Source organism: Pseudonaja textilis, chromosome 2 (assembly GCF_049901715.1).
Source record: "Pseudonaja textilis isolate UNSWEBS1 chromosome 2, rPseTex1.2, whole genome shotgun sequence".
NCBI lineage: Eukaryota > Metazoa > Chordata > Lepidosauria > Squamata > Elapidae > Pseudonaja > Pseudonaja textilis.
The window spans coordinates 53,897,022-53,923,983 of NC_141991.1; positions in this window are offsets into that span (position 1 = coordinate 53,897,022).

Genomic DNA, 26,962 nt, shown 5'->3' on the forward strand with positions numbered 1-26,962 from the left:
TCCAATTGTCTCATCTCTTTGTTTATCTTTCTCCTCGATTTTTTTGGAGTCTCTCCTCCTGTTTTGCCATCATCTGTTGAAAGTTTTCAATTTTTTTTCATCAGTCTTTGCAATTCTTTGTTCAATACTCTCTGTTCTTTGGTCAATGCTTATTTTGAGTTCTTGTATTCCTTGTATAATCGTTGCTAGATCCATTTGTACTTTATCTTGCTTCACCATTATTGATAGTCGTCCTCCAGTTGATGGAGAAGCAGGAGCAGAAGTTGAACTGCCAGAAGGTAAAGTTTTCTTACTCATTTGAATAACTCAAGATCTTTAAACTCCTTTAATCCAATCAGTAGGGTAGCCAATTATAATCCAATTGGGAAGAAGAAAAACATTTTTAAAAAAGCCAATAAAAATAAAGAGTCCAGGATTAAAAGAGAGGGAGAAAAAGAAGATTAAAAAAAAAAGAAGGAGATTCTTCAGGTTCTTCTAGACCTTAATCCTATTGTAAGATGGCCAATTATGATTCAAAAATAAAAATTAAGAATAGTAAAAAAGAAAAAGAGAGTAAGACCCAATAATATTAAAAAGCAATGATCAAAAAAAAAAAGGAAAAAGAAAGAATTCTTCAGGTTCTTCACACCCTAGTCCATGTAGGATCTCAAAAAAAAAAGTAAGTTTAAAAATTAAAAATAAAGTCAAAAAAAAAAAAAGAAAATAGAATATACAAATATTACAAAATACTATGGGGTTGAGGAGGAGGGATGAAACAGCTAAAGAAAGATAAGAAAAAGAGCACACTGCATCTTATTTAGTTATCCAAGGCTCTTATTATGGCTTCTCCACAAATTCCAAAGCCAAACTTCAAGTACTCAATAATAGAAGTTCCAAAGAACACCTGTTAAAACATTCTCCGGTGTTCTTCCCTCTATCTAATCAAGTTCCAGTGTTCTTGAGAAAGAATTCCTTCACAGCTTTTTCAACTTTCAATAAAGTATTTTCAAGCCTCTAGTTGGCAGTGTTACAAAGTTTCTTTAGTCCACTCCCCCTTCTTTCCCCAAAAAGCCTAGGAAAAGAGGAAATATACATGTATATATATATATTTAAAAGAAAAAAATTACTAAAGGGAGCCTCTATTCTCAAAAGGGAGAAAAAGAAAGAAAAATTAGATAAATATAAAAGGAGAAACCAGTCTAGTTGCAGTTACGAGATCACAATAGAAGTTCAATGAAAACAAAAGTAAAAGTAAAAAGCCAAGCCTCAATTTGACATTCTCTCTAAGAAATCGCCGCTAAATCAGTTCCATCAGTTTTTGTCCTAAGTCTTACAGGATTCTTCTCATTTTAGAGTGTCCTTGAGTTCCCAAAAAAAAAATTCTCACCAGCCGATGCACTTTCTCTCTCTTCCGGAGCTGCCACAGCTTCAGCAGCCAAGGGGGCTGCCTCTCCGCCGATGGTAAAAGGGCTTCTTCTGGATCAGCCAGGGACTTTGCGATGTCCCTGGGATCAGCAGAACGCGCCCCTTACAATCATCGTCTCTACGGGACGATTTAGATCCATAGGACCGACCAGGGGCGAAGATATCAGCTGCAATCTCAGAGCCCCAAGATTGCAGCTGTATCGCAGCAACGTGGCTCCGCCTTCTTCCCGCTAGGAATATTTTGTACATCAGTTATATTTTATAACGAGAGTGTTGATTTAAAAAAATATGTTGTGAGGCAGAAGCTGCATCAGACTTTATTGAGGAGAAAACAAAAACAAAAATGCAAGGAAGGTGTTGTTGTTTTTTATCAATTGGTTGCTGTGCTATTTTGAAGCTTTAACCTTGTACAAGTATATTTAACTTTCTGTTCATGTGCACACCACACCCATCAATCTAGTTATCTCAGGAAGCCCTGTCCATAGGAAAGGAAACAATTGGCCATTGCTTCCTGGAACAGAAGTATGATGACCTGGGGCGTGGCACAAAGGCAACACAGTCAGATAATCAGTAGGAGTCCCTTTATTAACTCCAATTTTGCCCACTATGTCCTGGTTACCTTCTGGCTAGAAAACTCTCCCAGGAACAGCCTTTGGCTACAGAGAATTAAGTCCAAAATGTGGTCAACACAAAAACTGTAACTATAAGTCCAATCAAGGCAAAATTAGGTAATTAGTCTGGCAGGGCAGAAGCATGAATTCCAGAGGTGAAGCCACAGCAATAACTCAACATGGTTGAGAAGACGCCAGGAACACAGATAACCAAAGTCAACATAAGATAAACTCATGTTTGTTCCCAGCAGCTGCTGCACTCAGCATGCATCTTTTTTAAACACTTCTCGCAGCTGTGGCTAATGAAGGGAATCAGGCCCCTTTCCTCCCTCATAAGCCACACAACCCATGTTGCTCTTTTCTCTGTTCCTCCCTGCATGCCCTAGGATGAAGAGGGAGTGGGCCTGGGTATTCCTCTGAACTCCCTCTCCTTTGTTCTATCTCTCTCCTGCTCTGCCCAGCTGGACTTTGCCCTTCCCCAGTTTCCTCCATAGCCAATTGAGCCACACTCCCACTCCCTATAAATTGTTCATCTTCTTCCTCAGATTCAGACTCTGTCAGGGGCATGACAAGAAGGCTGAGAGGGGAGTACAGCAGCAGACAATTGTCAATGATGTAGTTACATTGCACTGCTACCACAGGGCCTCAGTAAAGACCGGGTTTCTTTAAGCTGGCATGAGCACATGACTGCATCTCAGATATGGCCTGCAATAGAGAATTTTGGACCGTGGCTTTTTAGTGAATAGCATTAAATAAGATATTGCTTAGCATATCATTGGAACCTTAGCCAACAAGGACCCATTTATGTTTCTTGATCCATTTTTTTTCACTGAAAAAAATCATGTTGATTCATTCAAAAGCAATCAATGAGACATCTGGAACTTGACTGATATTTTGTTTGTTGGTTTGTATGGCACCTTCATTATTGCTATAAATAACTCAAGGTGCAAACATATCCAACATGTCTTTCATCTTATTTTCCCCACAATAATCCTGTGAGGTGAGTTGGGCTGAAAAAGGGTGACTGACCCAAAGGCAGGACTTGTACTTACAGTCTCTTGCTTAACCATTTTAGTGCAATAAGGAAAGGAAAGGAAAATCAATTCACTCTGAGAGTATAAATATGTTGAAAACATAAAAACAAAGTTGGTTGGGTTCACTTTGCAAAACATAAAATTATATAACACTGGTATCTATTTCTGTATTATAAAAATCTGTAGCCTTCTGTATAAATATGATTTTTATCCCCATGCGAACAGAAATTCTGATAATACAGGTATTCACTAGTCACTGGGAAGATGAGGGGGGAGATCATCACACAAAGGAAGAACATTTGGACGGATGCATTTCTAAGGAGAAAGACAGCAGGAGGAAAAGAACCAAGATTTTCATTTACATTTAAGGTTTTTTGAATTGAAGCAATTATGAATTTAGTTTCTATTAAGGTGTTTTTTTTAAATGTTTTTGCTTACTATTGTATACTGTTTCCATACAACACTTAGGGGGTATAGCAATAGAAAGGCCTAGAATGATTATGATGATAATTCCCTATAGGAATTTTGTTTCTTAATCCTAATGGTGAGAAAGTAGAAGATTCATGGTGGATGATATAGAAACTGGCATTTTCACATAATATGCCAGATGCAGCAAAGAGAAGACAGTAAACAAAAATGGATTAAATTTTAATTTTGTCTATAATGGGTTGGAGTTTAAGACTCTGAACCAAGATTGCTATGTGTATGTTACTTTTTTTCCAGTCAGCTTTCAATTTATTTGTTCTCCAATCAACAGATCCTGGTTTCAGCTTCCTATAGTGAGTGAATTTTGTTTTCATTAGAGGCAAAGATGTTAACTGAGATGGAAAATAGATTCCAGATTGAAAGCATTTGAGCAATAGAAGAAACTAAATTCTGGAACTAGCACTATAACACTGTTCAAAATCTCCTTTAGCAAGCTCTGATAATCATCTTCGCCTAAGTCTTAGCACTGCAAATAGCAAGGTTCAAATGTTATAGAAAGGAATGTTTTGCTAAAAAGGGTGTATAATCCATTCAGACTAAGACTGAAATGAGAATCAAAGAAATAACAATTTGCAAACACTGTGAGTAAATTGCTTTTTCCTTTAAATGTTCTTAAATTTTCATCCATCCCAGAGGGATTAATGATTCTCAAATGTCACTAGCTATCATGTAAAATAATTGAAAAAAATATGATGATGATGGTGATGAAGAAGAGGAGAAGGAGGAGGAGGAGGAAGTAGCTGACATTTCTGAGTTCTAGGTAAAGATGTAAAGAATCAGAAATATATATCTATAGATATTCTCAGTCAGTCAAGTGGTATCAACAACTCTGAGAGAGAATGCTAACAACTAGATGACTGTAAGGAGTATAAATCCTTCCATTTCCCACCATTCAGTCAGAACTGAAGAAACTTCTTAGATGAGAAATTGTCTATAATGGCTGTAATAGTTTGGAAGCTTCAGAGTCATTGCATATGAATTGGGCAGCTATATAAATTTGTTTAATAAATAAGTATGAATCCAGAACCCTTTGGTTGTTCCAGATTTTAGCTGAAACAAAATCTAGAGGGGTCCTTGAGTGATATGGAAAGTCTGTTGCATGTCTTTCTCTCTAATGGGCTGCCTGTCTCCCATCTTTTCAATGTTTCCCTTTACTTCATTTTCCCAGCCTCCCAGCTGCTACAGCTGGCAATCTCTCACTGACCTGTGGTAATGCATTCTGAGAATAACCTTGAAAAACTGGAAGAGAGGAGCCACAGCCTAGACAATGGGTGTCTTCAGTTCTTGTTGCCACCAATGTTCTACACACAATGTCACCAAGGAAATGACTCAGCTTTGGCTTTGTCCTGGTGTTAACAATCACATTCCTAAATGCCTTCTGTCTGGGACAGCTATGTTTCAACTGTGTTTTATTCTATATGGGTTGGGGGAGGAACCTTTGTAGATCATTTTATGTATGGATCAAACAACTAAAAACTGCATGTTTAACTTCAATCATGAAGTTTCCAAAAATAGTTGTTCTGTGCATGACATGATTTGTGTACCCATGGATAAAAGTGTTATTCAGATTTCAAAAATCTCAAAACCATGTAATATGAAGGCTGATAAAACACAGATGTAGAGTACATACAAATAAAATTCCAATTAGACTCAAGGGGAAAAAACTAAGGGCAACATTTTGTTTGAATTTGGTGGGGAAAAAAATTAATTAAAAATAGCAAATACACTAGTGATTCTGAACAAAGAAAAGTCACAAAAATAGATAACATATTTCTTTGAGTCAATACAAGGGAAATACAATAAATTTTCTGTGGTGAACATATCTTGGAAAAATGCCCTGCAGCACATATAAACAAATTCCCAGTACAGTCACAACAAATTATATATGTATAACATTTATTTGCACATTTGAAGATGCCAGGGATTCATTTATATAAGCACGAATCTGAGACAGCAGTTGATGCTGAAAATACATTACTGCAAACAAACTCAATGTTTTGGCAAGGAAAATAGAAAATGGGAATGGAAAAGATAGATTTCAGAAAATGTTCTGCCTATAGTTCTTGGGATATCACTGTAATGTTCTGGCTGCCATTCTCAAACCACTTAAAACAGCCCACTGACTTCAATATAGCCTGTTCAAGCCAAAGAGCTTGACTAAATCAGTCCTTCATCAATGGAAATAAAAAGAAATGGCAAATGAAGATGGTGAGAAGATCTTAATTTTTATTTGATAATCAATATTTCCTGAATGACTTGAAGGAGGGTTTGTAAGAAAAATAACAGCACTAAAGTATCATCTTTAAAATAAAAAAACCACTCATGTTTTTCCTTACAACCTAAAATCTTAAATATTAGTTTATAATCCCAGCATTCCCTTTAAGAATAAACAATGATATGTAGAAGACAGAAAAGGAATATGAAATAGCAAAATAAATGAAGGCATGAGATAAAAAAAGAAACATACTTGAAACTTGTTTATAGCAAGATCATTAGCTCTATATTTCCATATCCTTCTATATTAGTTCCACTACATCTATACAACATTCATACATGGTCTTTGGTCTTTAATCTTCTCACCTCTCTCTTTTTGAGAACCTCAGCAACTTTATCCAGTCATGGCCTTCTGATCCTTCCCTTTCCTCTTAACCCATTCACTATTTATGTTCTTCATGGTATGAAATTCAGTAACTCTTTCTGTATGAGAGAGTTATTTATTTATTATTTATTTAGTATTGACACAATATTGTACGTTAAATCAGTTAAAATATATCTGGGTTCTATTTATCCAAGAGAAATTTTATTTCCCTTTATCATCAGCACTTTCCAGTAGCTGAAATAATAGCTTTCACATTTACTTTGTGTGCATACAGTTTATAATAAAACTAGTTCCATAGTATACCTGTGCTTTGCTATGAAACTATATGATTGGGCTTAGTTTTGGGGGAAGAAAATAAGGAACCATCGGTATTCATCTGGCTAGCGTCCTGTCAGTGTGTGAGAGAGTTGAGGGCTGTTTGGAAACTGAAACAGTATTTGCTATATGAGCAAGAAGGAGACAGCAAGGAGCCTGTGTGTGGCTTAGCTCAATTGTTCTGTACTAAGCTGGTTGCTGCTGTGAAACTGAAACTGAAACTCCTCTCCTCTGCTTGGGTTTTGCATTTGGAACAGATTTCTTTTCAGGTGGGGAAGGCGAGTAGAACTCCTTAGCATCAGAGCATGTTAATAATAATATATGAAATACTAATACTCTGATGGTGATTTTGAAAAATCCTTTCTTAATGAGTACCTAGAAGCCAAGAGGAATATATGTGCCAAATTTCAAGTTTGTAGGCTTTACGGTTCTAGAGATTTTGTGATGATGCCTGAGTGGTATTTCATTTTTATATATATATATAACAAACCTCAGAAAACAAATATATATATATATATATATATATATATATATATATATATATATATATATATATATATATATATATATATATATTTGTTTTCTGAGGTTCTATGGTATTTGTATGTGGGATCTTTGGTTGTTCGGGTTTTCTCCGCCGTAAGATTCAAAGTATCTAGGCAACGCTTTCGATGAAGTCTCATTCATCATCTTCAGGCTTCTGTCTCCGGCTCTGTGCTTCTCAGAGTAATGTGAGATTGCAGCTGCTTCTTCCTTTTAACTGCCAGTGGGGTGGGACTTGATTGGGTGGGGCTTGGCTGTGTTCTGATTGGGTGGGGGTGTGTTCTCATTGGTAGGGGGTTTGGCTGTGTTCTGATTGGTTGGGGGTTAGCACGTGTTCTGATTGGTTGGGGCGTGTTCTGTTCAGGTGGGGGCTTGGTTGTGCTCAGGTTAGTCTTAGTTGCTGGGGATTTGAGCTGGTGAGTTGTGATCTTGCTGTTTGGCTTGAGTTCGTGGTCCTTCTGCATCTTCATAGTGGGTGTCGGTTTGCTTCATGTATGGCTCGGAGGGGTTTGAAGTGGGTAGTGATGCAGCTGCCATGCAGCTTCTGGTCCATAATTCGTGTCTCATCTTCTATATATATATATATATATATATATATATATATATATATATATATATATATAGAGAGAGAGAGAGAGAGAGAGAGAGAGAGAGAGAGAGAGAGAGAGAGAGAGAGATTGATTAATGATATTAATACATATTAACATATTAATACATATTAAAATATATTTACTGTACTGCCTCATGACAAAGGATATCTTAGAATGAATTCCTGGAAGATATGATGATCTTGACTAATTTATATTTAAGGCAATTGTTTATTTTAAAAGTAAGTGATCCCAAATTCCATAGAAATTGTATGCTGTGGATTACCTAGTTTCTCTTGCTCCACAGAACATTGTTTTTTCTCTTCTGTCAAAATTTCAGATGCTAGTTGGCTACGAATTGCTAGCACAACCACAGCAGATTTTTCATATTAAACATTTATTTTTAAAAAGATTAAAATTGTATACTTTATGGAATGCCAGGGATATTCCGATTGTTAAAGCTATTCCAAGGGAAAACTATTGTATGTCAACAGCAGAGGATCTTACATAAAAACATAAAAATATTCTTGATGCATTGCACATGGCTATCCCAATGCAGTGCTATGTTGCATATGCATTCACTACTTTGAGGTCAACACAGACACACTTTGAAATATTATATTTCCCAATGATCATAACATCACTTACTGGGGTTGGCTTCAAACCTGGAAATTTCAACAATTTGCATGAGCCAGTCTCTGCATCGAGTGATGAGTGAATCATCTACTCATTCTCCCTAGTGTACAATTTTTAAAACATTATTATGTTATTATCACGTTCCTTTTTAAAAAAAATATTAAAAACAAAAGCATTTTCCTGAAGTCACCTGATGGTGTCATATTTGTCAAAAAGTACAGCAAAGAGCTGTGATGGAGTAAACTGGCTCTTTGATAATTCCCCTCTGGAAAAGGAGAAGTTTTGAGATCCACAAGTGCTTCATATCACAAGATGCTAATCTCCAGTAGGTTTAGACCTCTGGGAGATACCAGAACAGTCATCTTACTCTTCAGTACTTTTCAAAGGACACTCAGTTCTTATATTTCAGCTGCTTTTCAGCTATTTGGATTGACAAACATGACAGCACCAATTGGCTTTCCTTCAATCTTTAGAGAAATAAAATTTTATCTACAAATTTACTATGTAACAATTTTTTTTATTAAATACCACAGAGATGTTTAAATTTGGACTTTAATTTTGGAAAGTTGCAAATGCAGATAAATTTGAAATAAGATTTTGGAATCTTCCTTCCTGTGTGAAAATGCTTTTGTTTTTTATTTTTATGTTTTTTAAAAAAATAATAATAATAATAAGATTTTAAAAATTGGACACTAGAGAGAATTAGAGAGAACTAAAGTTAAAATTAAAGAACACATAAACCTGACCTACAATTACAGAATGAAACAAAATATTCTGATATTGGACAAATTGAACAATGGACTCCAAAATTAATTTTAATAGCGTCAACAGAGACATCTGCCTCTGTGATCAGACTGTCTTTAAACACGTTATGGAAGAGAACAAGTTTTGCCTGACAAGATTGAGACTATTGAAAGTGTATTTACAAATGACAGGCTACCAGAATGACATGGGAAAAGATGTTTGTAGAGGACATACAAACAAAACCAACTGATGTCCTAATAATTACGCAAATGGAACATACAATTATCCAAGGGAATAACTATATTGGATTTACAAAAGAGATTTGGTAAAAGTTTTGAAGAATCTAAGAAAAAATGAAAAGAAATCAAGTTCTATAACAGTATTTGAATGGAGCAAAGATTAAGATTGTTTGATGCAAAATTGATTTATCTGATCAAGTTAAAATAGGTATGTTGTTATTTCAGGTAACCCTATAATGGACTTTTATTGAGACCTTGACTAAAATGATAATGCTTTATGGATTTGTTATTGATAAGAGATATGATAAGGGAAGAAGAGATCATTTGTTTTATTTTAAGGAGAGATTATAAATTACTAATTTTATATTGTTATGATGAAGGTAGGAACTTCTTTACATCTTTCTTTAGTCTTTACTTTGTTCTTTCCTTTTTCAATTTCCTTTCTGACCTTTTTTTCTGTTTCATTCTTCTATATTTTTAGTTTGTATTAGTTTTTTTCTATCGTAATTATAATCCATAATAAAATTACTACAAAAAAATAAGATAAAAAATTGCTTATTGTTCTATTATAAAACTATTCATGCAAGATACACTGTCAATATTGTATACTGTTTATGTGATATGATTGCTGTCAAAAAAAGTTATATTTTTATCCTGCCCCTTTTTTATCCACAACTGAACTGATACCAAAACTCCTTTCCCTTCCTATTTTCCCCACAGTTTTTTCAGTTAGCAGACTTTCAAATCACACTTATATTTCACTACTTGCCATATCAAGAAAGGACATGCATATGTAGTATCCCATCCATGGAAAATATTTCTCATGTTTTGTTCAACTATTAATTTCATGCCTTTCTTACATACTTATCATCCCTATTGGAAAGAACAGCTTACTGGGATCCAAATTACAGATTGTTTATTTCTTCCTAGACTGTAATGTACAGTATATATTGTAAGGAGAACTTCCAAGTTTTTAAATATGCTGAGAACCCAATATATTGAACAAATTGACCCCATATTATTTTGTCACTGTATTACCTTCCATCTATTTTATTCTGGAATAAGATTATGTGTTTTCTTTTTCTTTCATCTTATTGATAAACTTGCAAGACCAATCAATTAATAAACTATTCTATTCAATATACCCAAGAAATTGCATCCATAACTTCATCTGGGAAGCTGTTGACATTCTAAATCAGGCCAAGTCACATTCCTAGAAGCCTTGCACTGCAACAAATTAGGAATCCACAGACACAAACCCATAGAGCTTATCCATGAATCATTTAAAGGAAATAGCCAAAGGTCAAACAGAGGAGGTGATGGTATAGATCACAACAACCCCCTTTAACACACAACTATTAATCAACACTCAGATAGCAAGAACACTAGCATAACAAGTATAAGATAACAATTGGTTAGAAAACAAAATATCCAGTCAGAGACTTGGCTGGTAATACAGACAACAGTTTATTCTATGAGCTAATCAACAACACTTATTTTCCATGATTGTAAGGTTAAACATATTACTTAAATAAAGAAATATCTACAAATGAAAAATCAAGCTCAGAGAACATAAGCCAATCCAGTAACAGAAGCCTCATTACAGGAAGAATACAAAAAAATATTCAGAAAAGCAACATTGTAAACTTCCAACATTATAGGCACAAAAATCATTTAATAGGATAACCAGTTGGATTTGGAGTTTTTCCTATTTTCAAAATAGCTATTATTTCTGAAAAGATAAACATGTAGCAAAATAAATATTCTGGTCATGTGTATTTTTTCGGAAAATTTAAAAAAAATGATTAATATTTCCCTTAATAACTTTTGATTCAGTATTATAAAGTTAAGTATAAAAATAAAATGTACTTTATCGTGTGCATTCTTGACAGTAGAAATCATATTACTTTGTTTTTTTCTGTTTCAGTCAGTCAGGCAATAATTTAGTAGGTTTTTCTCCCAATATATTTGCAGCATATGAATCAATAAAAACTTTGTATCAAATGCCTAAAGAAATTAAATTTAAATTTACCAGACATAAGAGTTTTACATTGTTCTGTTATGGGTTGTCTTGAATAAGTACTCAGTTTTACTCTCCACATTTTCTTCTTTAGATTTTTTAAGTCAACAGTTTATGTGATTAAAAAATGTTTCATTTTATAAAGAATTCAATCTTTTAATAATCAGTTAATTATTTTTTATTATAATATAAAATAGTGAGTTTTGATTCAAGCATCCTACATGCATTTTTGCTGTAAATATTGCCATTTGCCCATTAAATTAAACTTATATACGGTATATATATTGCTGTTTAATGGGCAAATGGTTGGAGATTTTAATCAAAGTTTAGCCGGGTATTTAGATTTAAAATCTAAAATTTGATTAAACTCTTCAACTATAATTATTTGATCCACATTGTTGCAAAAATAAAGATACTGAAAAAACTTATGTAAAACAAATTGGAGGTTCTTAACTGGGCCATGGTGATTGAAATAGTTATTAGAATAATTAATCATCAGTTTTGAAAATTGTTAATCAAAATTACTATATTCTGGTAAATTTTTAATTTCACAACTATAAACTTAATCAACTTAGCAATGGTGGTGAATATCTGTATATTCTTAATCAACTTAATTTCTAGTATTAGAAAATAATATCTTTCTCATTTAAGTGAAAAGATATGTGTTGCTTCTATAAAAAAGCAAAAAAAGAGATAAACCTTCAGGTTTTAAACTGTTTAGTTTAGGAAGTATTTATCTGCTCTTGAAAACACATTCAAGGCCTTTTACATTCCACAAGAGAGTGAAAGACAGCTTAATTGAAAAAAGCTGCACCTAAGCACTACTTCTGAAAGTCAAAGGAATACATTCAATTTATCTCAGAGAAACTTTTTAAGGAATGAAAAATAAAAGCATGAAAGTCACTTACAAAATAAATTAAAACAAAAATAGTTCAAAAGAAGCAAAAAAAAGCAAAGCAAAAAGAATCTTCCACATTCTATAGACTTCCATATTCACCCATTTTGCTTAGAGTTATAAAGGGATGTTTAGGAATCATATCTTAATTCTGCAAAATTAGATCCTGAAATTTGTAATTTCATGCTGCAAAACTGTATTTACGTTTATAACATTGTAGCACATTTTAATGGGAATTTTTCCAGGTGAATAATACTTGTCTAATGCAATAAAATGTATTGACTTCAGAAACTTTTCATTCCTTTGAACAATAAAAGCTTTTGATCTGATTAATCGCAATCATTCTTAAAATATCATAAATAGTGGAAATAGCTTTTAATGCAGGGAAGAAATTATCTCTACCCAGCTTTTCTTCTCCATCTCTTTCTCTTGTTGTTTCTATTCTCTAAACTTGATTTTTCTCCTGAAGATTTTTTCTTACCAGGCTATATAATATCATCTATGCACAGAAGAAATAAGTTTGTTGGTTTACATATAAGTTTGATCAGCCAATTTGCGGAAGTGTAGCTTGTTAACAATTTCCAACTGGAAGACTGACTCAACCTTGAGCCTGGTGAGATTTGAACAGCCAAATTGCAGGCAGCCGGCAGGCAGCAGAAGTAGCCTGCAGTACTGCATTCTAACCACTGTGCCACCATGGTTCAATATCAATTGTTTTGGAAGATGTTGCATGGGTAGTTTGTTTTCTTTAGGTCAGGGGTCTTCAAACTTGACAGCTTTAAGACTTGTGGACTTCAGGCTCCCAGAATTTCCTTGTCATGTTAGCTCAGGAATTCTGGGAGTTGAAATCCACAAGTCTTAAACTTGTCATGTTTGAATACCCTTGTTTTAGGTAATGCTCATTTCAATGTTTTTACCCAACTCCTGTTCTGGGTTGCTGCTTTGGGAGTGAAGCATTTGGTTAGTATAGAATTTTTTTTGTATATACTTGGGTTTATAGTTTGCCTGTTTCTTATACTGATGAGATATCCAAGAAAGGTTATTTTCTTCATCTCATCTACATTTTATTCCTTTCAACATGTTTTTGATTGTTTTATGGTATTAACTGTTCTTCTTTGATTATGACAAAATTACATAATGGCTCCATATTTTGTCCTTTACGCAGGCAGTGCCACTGCTATTGCTTCCACAGCTTTCTCTTAAGATCATGAATAAGTTCAACTGCAGCTGAACATTTAATTATTCTTCAGTTCACCCTGAAAGCTGCTCTTCTTCAAAAAATCAGAGGGGTATTCTTACTTTTCCCTTCTTCTAAAATTTGGACCCATAATAAATCAAATGAAAGACACCATAAAGCATATGTTTAGCTGAAAAAGGGAAACTTTCTATTTGCCAGTTATTTATTTATTTTATTTTTATTTTTTATTTATTTTATTTTATTTATTTGTCAATTGTTTACGAGATAAGTAAAAGTGTATACATAATTATGAATACATGAAATGAGTACATATAACAAAAATAAAAGAAAAATAAAAGAAACAATAGGACAGGGACGGTAGGCACGTTGGTGCGCTTATGCACGCCCCCTACAGACCTCTTAGGAAAGGGGTGAGGTCAATAGTAGACAGTCTAAGGTTAAAGTTTTTGGGGTTTGGGGAAGAAACTAGAGTCGGGTAGAGTATTCCAGACATTGACCACTCTGTTGCTAAAGTCGTATTTCCTGCAATCAAGCTTGGTGCGGTTATCCTTGAGTTTGTATCTGTTGTGTGCTCTTGTGTTGTTATGGTTGAAGCTGAAGTATTCATTGACAGATAGGACATTGCAATGTATGATTTTATATACCATGCTTAAATCAGACCGAAGACGGCGTAATTCAAGGTTTTCTAGTTCTAGAATTTCAAGTCTAGTGGCATAAGGTATTCTACAACGAGTAGAGGAGTGGAGAACTCTTCTTGTGAAATATTTCTGGACTTTCTCAATTGTGCTAATATCAGATACGTAATGTGGGTTCCAGACTGATGAGCTGTATTCGAGTATTGGTCTAGCAAATGTTTTGTATGCTCTAGTTAATAGTGTGATATTACCAGAGAAAAAGCTACGTAAGATTAGGTTAACAACTCTTAATGCCTTTTTGGCTATGTAGTTGCAGTGGGCACTAGCACTTAGATCATTAGAGGTGAGTATTCCAAGGTCCTTTACAGAGCTTGGATCATCAACAAGATCTTGACTATTCAGTTTGTATTTTATTTTCGGATATTTTTTGCCAATATGTAAGACAGAGCATTTATTTGTTGAGATTTGAAGTTGCCATTTGTTTGACCATTCTGATACACAGTCAAGATCTTTTGAAGGTAGCAGTATTGTCTGTGGTATTGAACAGCTTTACATCATCATCAGCGAAAAGAACGCAGTTGCTCTTAATATGATCACAGAGGTCATTTATGTAGAGTATGAAGAGAGTTGGTCCTAGAACACTGCCTTGGGGGACACCACTATTGACAGGTACAGAATTTGATAGGACACTCCCAATTTTGACCATTTGTTGTCTGTTTGACAGGAATGCTTCTATCCAGTTATGCAGTTGTCCAGAGATACCATAAGATTTTAGTTTTAGGAGTAGTTTGTCGTGTACCATTGAATCAAAGGCTTTACAGAAGTCTATGTAGATTGTGTCTATTGCTTTGCCCTGATTGAGTTGTGTAGTCCATATGTTTTTGCAGTGTAAGAGTTGCAGATTACAGAATAGTTTTTTCCTGAAACCAAATTGTTTATTGGAGAGTAGGTTGTTTGTCTCTAAGTGGAGGATGATGGATTGGTTAATAATTGATTCCATGACTTTACAGGTGACGCAGCATAAGGAGATTGGTCTGTAATTTTCAACTAGGCAAGGGTCTCCCTTTTGAAGATGGGGATGACTGTGGCTTGTGACCATAGGTTAGGCAAGGAACTGGTCCTGAAAGATTTTTCAAAGATTATGCTTAGAGGTTTGGCTATGGCAGTGGATAACTTTTTAAGAAATAGGCACATATTCCATCCGGTCCAATAGATAGGGATGGTTTTAGATTGCGTGGTGCTTTTTCAACATTGTCTTCTGTAAAATCGATATGTATTAGATCACTGTAGTTATCTGTGGTTCGGCTAGGAAATGCTGGGCATGATCCATTGCTGTTTACAAATACTGAGCCAAAAAATGTGTTAAAGATGTTGGCTTTAATGGTGTCATCATTGCAGTCTTTACCATTAGGTCCTATCAGGGGTGGGATGGACCTTGAATCTTTTAGTTTGTTGTTTACAAAATTGTAAAAAGCATTGGTGGAATTGGTGCTTAGAAGGTTTTCCTCTTGTTTAATATGATAATTGGTGCATTCGGTCTTTATTTGGTGGCATAAATTTTTGTATCGGCTTTTGAAATTGGCAACGTGACCAGATTTGTTTTTCCGCCAGAGTGATCTCTTTTTGGATTGAAGTTTCCTTATTGTTATGGGCAATCTGTTTTTTGTTTTGTTTTGGGAGTAGTTGTTGGTACATATAGTTTGATGACTCTTTTGACTTCAAGTAAAAATATGTTGTAATGGTCTTCAACAGTATTGCATCCAGTGAATAGAGATTGCCAATCAAGGGATGAGAGATCGTTGTTTATAAGATCATAGTTGCCTTTTTTGAAATTATAATTGGGGATCACATCATTGTGGTGGTTTTTGTGTGGATGTATGTTGAGACAAAAGCCAATCATATTGTGGTCACTGCTGGAAAAGGGTTCTTTAGTTTGTATTCCGTAAATTAAATTCAAACTATTGCAGAAGATGAGATCGAGGCAGTTGTTTAGTCTAGTGTTGTTTGATACTAGCTGTTCCAGTCCCAGATTTGTAACAGCATTGTAAAAGGTTGCATGTATGGTTTCAGTTGTACATTCATTTAGGGTCCAGTCAATATGAGGCAGATTGAAATCACCAAGAAAGATAAAAGGGTATGGGCAGGATGCTGCCCATGTTAGTAGTGTATTTAGCTTGTTTACATGTTCGATGTCATAATCAGGTGCTCTGTAACATAGTAAGAATCGAATTGTGATATTTAAGGATAGTTCACAGATAATGGTCTCAGGAAGAGCAAGCTCCTGGGTAACTTGGATATTTAAGCAATAAAGCAAAATAAACTAGACAGTATGAAGAGGCACAGAGACAATTTTAGGAAAACTATGCAATGACAATTACAAAAAATGTTTTAAGACCAGGAAAAAGAAAACAAATATCAGAAAGAAATTCTAATTTCTTTTCTACTTAATGCACTGTTAAGAGGCAATGGAAAAATATAGTAAGAATTGCAAGAATCTATAGCCTGTATCAGCAAACTAACAACAAAAATTTATTGATTGATCATTTGATCCTATAAAAAGAACTAAGTACTAAGAAAAATAGAACACATTCATAATATATCAGTATCCTTTAATTCCACCTTAATATATTCTAGGTAAGCCATCTCTTCTGGATTGTTTTTGTGCAAGAGTCTTCTTAGTAAGGTGCAAGTTTGATTCCTGCAAAAAGCACATCAATTCTGAGTGTCCCAACATTATGTAGATTTTAAGAAAGGATTGAGGCAATTAGCTCTTGGTACGGACTATAGCTTACAATCAAATAGTGCAATGTTTTCGACAGCAAGAATACCAAATATAGTATACAGTCTTTCTGAAGGAAGTTCAGGAAACCTCCTGTGACTTATCATTGAAATAAGTTGTTCTAGAATCTTCTAGAGGAAGTTTTCTAAGATGTTGATGCATGTGAATTTGAAATATTTTTATCTGAAAAACTGATTCAAGTTGTGCAACGAATTACCACATTTAGAAAATGCGATGACATCAAGGACTTTTTGTGTAAAAATTTTCTTGGCCTTTAGATTTGTTTGAACTAAAACTTGAACAGAATGTTGTCAAATGGTGTTTGTATTTTGAATAGCCCAAGTGTGAGAGGATTTGTTGAAAATCTTTCTAAGTATAGCTTTGATAGCCTATCAGAGGCAATTGAAAAAATTCTTTAGCCACTAACTACTGTACGTATTTTAATTGTAAGATGATTTTGTATGAAGCAGTTCTGTTTATTCATTTCTAGATAAATTTCTATTGAATTAAACAAGGATTCTTATTTAAGTCCTTTAATTTGCAATAAAATATCATATTTTGTGATATTTCTATAAAATTACTAAATTGATTAAAATCTGTTTTAATCTGGTTTATAAAGGGTTGGGTGAGTAAAGGAACCAAAAAAGGTTTCTATCAGTTGGGGTCAAATATATGAAATAAATATAAATGATATAAGCACTCAAAGTTGTTTCCAATTACTATTTGCTGATAACTTCAAATATTCTTCAGTGTTCATTGTAAATTACTGTTCATTTTGAATTGTGCCAATTAAAATCTTCAGTCTGATCTGAAAATATACAGCTTTAGAAATGAGATAGACAGAATTTCTTTCCATGTAGTTACTGGAGAGAACAGAGGCCTATTAAAAAGTGCAGAATCCATCTCCACATGTGTGTGTATTTTTAAATAACCTCAGTGTAATAGTTGTGGAAACTCACAGCAGGAAGCTGGAGAAACCAAAACCTGTTGCAGCTCAATATTGTCTATACTAAGAATATGATGCAGTATCAATATGTGTAATTAAAATCTAACCTACAGTAAAATTATATCCACATTTTAATCAGTTTGCTATACTGGAAATAAATGATGCTAGAGTTTGAAAAAAGCAACAGTCTAGATATTTTCTTCTTCTTTTTATACACAGTGGGAGTCCTGGGATTTTTCAGTCTGTGGCACATATTTCTACATTTCTCCATCAGCCAAGACCAGCAGTCTTCATTCATTGTTAAATGGTTCTCCTGGGTATTTGCAATGGAGACAGCAGTTCTAATCATTTTTCAACTATGCCAAATCAACTTTTAAAAATTATCTGTAAATTCAAGGGAGTTTTTTCCACTGAAGGCACAAAAATCACCAGCTTTTTTTTAGAAAGGACTGTTTTATTAATTTAATTGAAGAATGCAAGACCAAAGCATTTCAGAATTAATGAGAAATAATTCTGGGATTATTGACTGGATAAAATTTGCTAAGCAATCTAAACCATTATTCTTTCAGCTGAAGCCTTATCCCATTCTCACCTCCAATATGTAAAATAGGATCAGTACAGAGATACATCTGGGTCACTTTGCATATTTAAAATGCATAACATGGAAGTAAAAATATAATCAATAAACAAAGAACAAGTATCTATCCAAAGTGCATCCATTTTTTGGAAATAATGCATTGCCTAAACTGGGATTGTGGAATTAATTGTCAGGCTCCGGGAGCTCACCTTGTGTATGCTGCCTGCCCGGAGCCTGACATATCAACGGGACTAGCCTTGGGTTGAGAGTTCCTGCTGATGCTGCTCCGTGCTACCAGTCTCCTTATTGGGCAGATGGTTGCTGTTCTGCCGCTGCGCCTGCCAACATCCCAGTCTTGGGAGCTAGGCTGTGAGTAACATGTTTTTGTGCAAGACTTCTTCAGTACCAAGCTGGGGCTGAAAGAAAGTTAGTGCTCCTCTTTCATCACACTTTAGAAGGGTGTTGGAAGGTGTCTTATCTGAAGGAGGGATGGCAGAGGGAAAGGAGCCTGGCTGGACAATAGATGCTGAGGTGGAGGTGGTAGAGGAGGTGACTGAAGATGGCATGGAACAAGGGAATGAGGAGGAGAATGAGAAACCAGCGTCCAGTGCTCCTCAACTGGTTGTCAAGCCAAAGACGGCCAGGATGAGGAAGGAAGTGAGACTGAGTGAGCCATTTGGCCAAGCAGGAACTAAGATGGATGCTTGGGGGGTTTCATCAGCATCACCCAGAGCAAACCCAGATTGGAAGATGAGGAGGTGGCCAGGACTAAAGGAAGGGTGGACAGCTTCTGGCAGCAATGGTTGGATATGTTAAGGATGCAGTTTGGAGATGTGACATTGAGAGATCCACCTCCCAAGGATTTGCTGGACCGAAGACAAAGTACTGTATCAGTTCCAGTCCCATGGGGCTCCAGGATACTGATGTTAGATGAGAGCTGGAGTGGTATGAGTTAAGGTTGAGACAAATACAACGTTGGGTGCAGCCCAATCTGATGTTCGTAGATGGGAGCCTGAGTTGACCAGGACACATGACTGGTCTTTGGAAGGTTCTTCCGAAGACAAGAGTCAGAACTCAGGTAGGTCATGGCTTCTGGATCAAGGTTCCATAAGCCCTACGACCCAATGGGGTGTACCAGAACAAGGGAGATGGGGACCCCCTCTTCTAAATGCTTCCTTGGTAATGGTAATGCAGACAAAGTAGCAGTGTTTTAGATTAATCACCTGGATCTCTACGGATGATATTACCCATCCCATGTGGTGGCGGTAACGGGTGTGTTAGATGGAGAGGCTGGTGAATGGGTGACTGACTTACACCATGAACACTCCATGGAACTGGGCGATATCGGTCTCCTGAGAGGGGAGGAGTGGGCAGGGCCAGCCAGGAGTGGGATTTGGGGGCTCTCCGAACTGCACAGAATCTTATCAAAGGGCTCTCCCAAACCCCTGCAAACCCCCATCAGCCCACCCCTGGTCTGGAGGTTACCCAGGAATGTAAAAAGGAAGGGCTTCTTAAAATCTAGCTCTGCTGACTTGGGGTTGGAGGGCTTGGGCACTCTATGCTGGTACTGGCTAGTAGGGGAAGGAAAAGACCTCAACTCCCATATTGCCTTTTTAGTCTTTGTTTAATTGAAATTAAATTTTAATTTAATTAAATTAAAATTAATTTTAATTTAAATCTTTTTGTCATTTTGTAAATGCCCAGAGTCACTTGAAACAATGAGATGGGCGGTGCAGTATATACATTTAATAAATAGCATCCATAAGATAGGGAGCCGTGAATATCTTATTTCTGCTCAACAATTAATCGGAGTTATAGGCTTTTCCCCTTAGGACACAGGGTAGGAATCCAGGTGGCACCAACTATGACACTGAAAAGAGGTAGAGGTGGGACCTTAACAGAGGAAACTATTACCTCATTTGCTATGTCTAAGCTGCTTGATGGTTGAAATAGCTTTGGTTCCATTCCTAATTTACTCAATGTTTATACAGTTCCAATGCCATGAGATCAAATTACCATTTACAACTAGCAGCTCAATTCTCTGGTGAATGCTGGTTGTATTGTATGTTCTGGGAGGGAGGCATTCAGGCAGGTAAAAGAGGATGCCCACCTGGTAGTAGCCTCCTTTGGCCAAGAAATTTCTGGCAGCAATAAAATTACACATTCTATTAAAAGAGACCGGTCTTTTCAGGCAAAGATCTGGCTTCAAGGTTGTAAAAACAAACCTTTGCAGATCATCTGCTATGTGACCAATTATGACAAATAAATGACAGTAGCTCTCTTGGGGCTCTTCTATGAAATCCTATTTGCAGACAAAAGGAAAGAGACAAAAAATCCTATCATCCTTCAACACCTTGTGGCAATCTTAGTTCCAGCAGTGGGAAGTACACACTAATCAAAACAAGCAGTGCATGTTATTGTTTTTGTAGCATTCATTTTATAAAACTAATTCTCTTTCTCTGCTCTTAAAATTCTTTCCCTCTTCTTGTAAGATATAGTTCAGCTAGAGTAATAGGGGCTTTAGCCATATTTGGTTGGTCAGGCTGAACAAATTGGTTAATCAATCTCATTTTAGCCAAAGTACAAACAGTTGCTCTATCCTTTGGGATGAAAAATACTTCGGGGTTATGGCTTAACAGCCTGACTTCCTCTGTTGTACTTTATCCTACTGTGGTAATATTGCCCATTCAAGTGATCAGTGGAGGAGGGGCAGGCTGTCATTGTATGAGGTCTAAGTACCACTAAGGAGGCTTCCATACATTTTGCAGACAATATTTGAAAGAAAAGGCTTCTATTCTAACATGGAAAGGCACAGAAGTTCTCAAGTGCTAAAACTACCTGGTGTGCTACAATTTTTTCTCATTTTTCCAGTGATGGCCTGCTGCCTGGTCAGACCGGTTCGAATGAACCGGTAGTTGTAATCTCTGGCTGGGCCTACCCACCCACCTGCAGTATCCTTTCCATATATAACTAACTTTCTGGTTCATTCCCCCTGCCCAGAGGTGGGATTGTACAGGTTCACACCTATTCTCTAGAACCGGTTGTTAACATTCTAAGCAATTTGGGGAACTGGTTGTTAGAATAAATTACTGGCCTAATCCTGTAAGGAAGGCAGGAAGGAAACATTCTGGTGTTGCTTACAGAAACTGCCTCTCCATTAACCCTTATTACATTCTTGGCAGGACTAGACTTCCTGTCTCTGGAACTTCTCTGGAGTTTTTTTCCTCCTTTGCTGGTACTTTGCTTGTGTCGATGACCATTCAAAGTTACAATGGCACTGAAAAAAGTGACTTATGACCATTTTTCACACTTACGACTGTTGTAGCATCCCCACAATCATGAGAGGCCAGGCAAGGAGATGCGTGCCTCAGTGTGAGTGATGTTGAGTTGGCCATGCCCAGCCAGTCACATGACCACCAAGCCACACCCACCAACTAAGCCACACCCACAGAACTGGTTGTTAAAAAATTTGAATCCCGTCCCTGCCCCCACCCACGCTGCCCAGCTGAGTTGTACTCACTGGAGCTGCCTGACTATATTATGTTTGAAGCTGTGTTACACCTCCAAAGCCTGCTCACAACCAGCAAACCAGTTGTTAATGTAAGTGCAGCCCACCTCTGCATTTCTCCCCCTCTCTTCAGCCCAAGTCAGAAAAGGAAAGGACTATCCTTTTTTTCCTGTAATGATTTCCCAACATCCTAAAGTAAGAACTTAGTTTTGTTTTCTTATTTGTTAAATTCCCCAAAGAAAGTATAAAAATATTCATCAACCACTCAAAAATGGTCAGAAGTCCAGGTTCCCAGCTCCATGAAGAAACTTCCTGCAATATTTTATTGTTGGTGGTTTGGGGGGACTTTTTATTCAGAGAAAAACATGACAATCAGCAACTCGGTTCCTTGATTAGGGTATTGTTTATTTCTCAATTGTTGGCCTGGTGTTACTCTTGGTGTTTATCTATACTCATCTGGGAGTTGATTGCTGGTGGAGACGTGTATGTATCTCAGTCAAGGAACTTCTCAAACAAGCTAACAATAAACAGCCCAACCAAAGAACATGCAAGACCACTCCCACCAACACTGACAGGGTAAGCCACTAGAATACAAATAGAACAGATCCTATTCCTCAACAGCACTGCTGATGTTATCTACTTAGGATAATGAAATGTCTGCAAGAAAACAAGAAAGCTCAGAGAGCACTAAGGATCTCTCATTTCAATTCTGAGGTACAAATATCCTCCTTTACCAATTCCTTAAGAGCCGTGGTGGTGTAGTGGTTAGAATGCAGTACTGCAAGGCTAACTCACTGCTCACTCCAGGAATTCAATCCTGAATGGCTCAAGGTTGACTCAGCCTTCCATACTTCTGAGGTGGGTAAAATGAGGACCCAGATTGTTAGGGGCAATATGCTGACTCTGTAAACAGCTTAGAGAGCATTATGACATGGTATATACATCTAAGTGCTATTGCTATTGCTTTTCTTTTTGCTTTTCTAATTATTGCAGAAATCAACCAACTTCTGCTCTGTGCTTCATGTTTAGTTTTCCCCACAAAGTCAACTTTTCCAAAATAAAACAAACACAAGCATAGTTCATCTTACTTCTCTTAATTTTGCTTTATCTAGTTCCCTTCCTCCCCACCACACTAAATTTGCATTCTGACCAGTGTAGCACAAGATCTCTGTTAGACCCTAAATTGCTGATGATGTAAGACCTCTGTATTAACCTTCAGACTGTTAGCTGCTGAAGATCTTTGCCTTAGCCTCCACACTTCTGGCTGCCTAACTTCATTGTGTTAGCATGTAAACTGGTGACTGTAGCAGATCCAGCAAGTTATTTCATGCCCTTTCTGCCACTAGCCTCAAATCTTCTCTAATACATGCATTGGTTCTTTATTAATTATACTTTAACCTTGTAATACTTGAATGCATACACACATGCATACATGCTAAGAAGATGTTTTCACTTTCCTATAAATTCCAATAATGCAGGATTGATGGACAGGAAGTTGCTTGATCCTATTGAAAACCCCTATCCAAAAGACTGGTGTCAAGCCAAGGGAAGAAAGTTCAGGTTGCTGGTTCTAATTTGATTTTCATGCAAGCTCCTATTGCCAATGGAAATTTCAGTTCCAGAATAGCCTTTTTAGGGTGGTTTTCATCTGAACTTTAGTAAAGGGGGAAAAATTAAGCTAACATAATCAGGATAAGACTGCTCTGGCTTTTTTAAAAGCTTTTAACTGAGGCAGACTTCATGTCATTATATGAATACAATGTTTATTTAGAGATAAATCCCATTGAATTCGGAAACCTTGGAATGAAGTAGGTGGATATATAGTACTATTGGAGTCCAATTTCTGTTAATGGCTTTTATGTTATCGTTTCATTATAAATATTTTATTTTGATTGTTCTAATTAATTAAATCGATTAATTTGTAGGGCACATTTATAGCTAACCTTTTGTCCAACAGCTCAAGTGGGCTACACAGTGTTCCCCTCCTCTTCAGAACAACAACTTTGTGGGTTAACTGGGGGGAAGAAAGAGAGAGGGAGGGAGGGAGTGGGAGAAGGAGAGGGGGAGAGGGGAGAGCAAAGTCTCCCAGGAAGTGGCTTCCACTTAAGGGTGTTTCTCAACCTAGATCTCTGGAACCACTTAAGCATCTTAACCATTACACCACACTGAATCATTTATTTGCTGCATCTTTCATTTTAATTAAATGCACCACTGAGAGATGTTTTTAACATAGGAATGTAGTATTAAGTCACAGCAAATAAATCAACAAACAACTATTTTACAAGATGCAATTACACTTATAAACTAGCCACTGGAGATGGTAGATATTGCTCTGGTTTGCTGTAGCTAGCTTTCACAAGATCCCTTTAGTAAGAAAGCAGAAAGGGTTGAGTTTCTTATTTTCAGACACTGAGCAGCTTTAGCAAAATTGCCCATTAACCTTTGTCCATGGAATTAGAAGGACTTGCTGGCAAATGGACATGTGCCAATGACCACAACTTAGTAGCCAAACCATTTTGCAGAACAGCTGTTTAGAAATGTCTAATCCAAGGCCTTATAACTTTGTGTTTTAACATCTGTCAATATAATGTATTGTTCTAATTGTACTGCCATGATAAATAGTTCGAATATTATTATTCTTTGGATTCATTCTAGAAAAAAATATACAGTTATAAAAATGGAAAAGCCCTAGAATAGCTTAGGTTCATAGTGAGCCAAATGCAACAACAGCTAAGCCCTGAATTTAGATTTATTATTGTCACTGTGGGAAGTGACTGAGGTAAAGTGGGGCATAGAAAGGGAGGTGGAGCACATATTATTCCATAATTCTGTACTAGCTTCAATTTCTTTCAGATCCCTTCATATCAGTCAAGGGAGACATGGTCAGAACCAAGTTGTGTAACATATATTTGGCCCAACATATGACAAACAGGGATTGTCACAATATATGACTACTAGGAATTTGTCAGCCAGAAGAGCAGAATTGCAGGAAAGCTTTGCTAAACTCCCTTTTGTTCAGCTACCCAAGCAAGCGATGGTTTCAATCAACTTAATCCCAAGGAAGGAAACAATATTTCCTAGTTGGAGTCTGAAAGACCCATACTTGGGAATTTGACCTCCTAATTTTTCAACCAGGCAGCTGTAACTACCATAGGATCTAAGGAACAGCTGGCTTATAACCAAATCACCTCAAAGGCTTCCTAAAACTGCTGCCACTATCAGATTTTTACAACTTTTTCCCACTGCTCCCTCTCTTTTTATTATGATTGGCCAAATTTGGAAGATATGGAAGACACTGGATCTTTGCATTAAACCAACTAGTGGATTAGAATAATGAAATTTTATCATTTTTCTATGTTAGTAGTTAAATATCATTTGTTATAATATTAGTTAGTTGTCTCCCACTTAGTATCTGCATTTTACAGAAAAAAATTAAGTAAATCATTGTGTTGTTGATGATGCAACTAGAACAAGCCTTCATTCAAGCATGCTTTTGCAATGGTCTAAAGCAGTGATGGCTAACCTTTTAGGCACCGAGTGCCCAAAGTGCCCAAACTGCATGCCCAAGGTGTGTGGGCACGCGAGTGCATGCGCGGCAGAAACCCAAAGACCAGCTGTCCGGCAGGAGGTGCACGTGCATACGTGACCCAAAGACCAGCTGGCCAGTCCCAACACCAGCAGCTCTGCAAGAGGTGAGATCTTTTTCTTTTGTGAGCTTCTTTGCAGGGAAACTTCTGTTTCCCTGCAAATGATGGAGAAAAATGCCATGGAGAAACACAGCGGAGCGAAGCTGGGGCAATAGCACACATGCCCACAGAGACGGCTCTGTGTGCCACCTCTGGCATGTGTGCCATAGGTTTGCCTAAAATTACTGTGTTTTAGGGAGTAGTAAAGACAAACACCTCTGGCATGTGTGCCATAGGTTTGCCTAAAATTACTGTGTTTTAGGAAGTAGTAAAGACAAATTCCATGTGTGTCCAATCACACTTGGCTAAAAAATTCTATTTCATATAATAAATTGGTTTTGAAACAAAGTTTAAGTCTTTTGAATGACAGCCTTTTGAACTACATATGTTCCTATATGGAAACTGACAGCTGGAAAACAGAATGGATCCTCTGTGGCTTCATTAATGCCAAGAGATTAGCCCTTTAACATAAGAAAGGCATATTTAAGAACTGTTTCTACTTGCATTCAACACTGGCCTATAGACATTGATTATGCATGGACAAATATAGTTGATTAATTCATTTATTAGTCAATTGACCATATCAAGATACACTATTGAGTCAAATAGCAAAAGAATAAAATGGTTAGAAGTGGGCTAGTCAATCTATTTTCCAAAGACCCTGAAGGCAGAACCTAAAGTAATGGATAGAAACCAATCAAAGAGAGAACCATCCTAAAACTAAGGAGAAATTTCCTGACAGTTAGAACAACTAATCAGTGGAACAATTTGCCACCAGAAGTTGTGGATGTTCCAAACTTGGAGGTTTTTAAGAAGAGATTGGACATCCATTTGTCTGAAATAGTATAGGGTCTCCTGCTTGAGATGCTATATTAAGGCCCTTTCCCTCTCTGTTATTCTGACTATAAATAATCAAAGTGTATTCATATAAATGCATTGCCATTACTTGTGACACCCAGTCAGTTCAATGTAATGAGCTCTCAGCTGAATAGCTTTGACTATAAGACAGTTACAGGGAAATATGGCCAAGGAGAAATATTTCCTGGTAACCCCAAATCAGGAATTTGATAGCACCTTTTTAGAATAATAATTTTAGAATAGAATATTTTTAAAATAATTTTATAATAATAATAATAATTTTATTAAGTTTATATCATGTTTGCTACTGAAATATAATTATTCTTTTTTAAAGTGTTTTGTAAAAAAATACATAGTTATGCCTCTATGTAATTTATATTGTTATAATCTCAATTTTATACCTTTTTTGTTTATATATATATTTCCTTCATATTTTGCTCTCTGGTCTTTTAAATAAAGCAAAAAAAGTTGGGCTAATTCTATTACAAAGAACTTCAAATAAACTACTACTCTAAATATTTAAATCTCTCACTGATATGTAAAAAGGACAAAACTGAATCTATGAATGATGCCAATATCCATAAGATGTTTACCTCATATAACTGTACTCAAGTATTACAGCCATTCCCAGCCATGGGGAATGTATGCTGGAATTTTAGCCT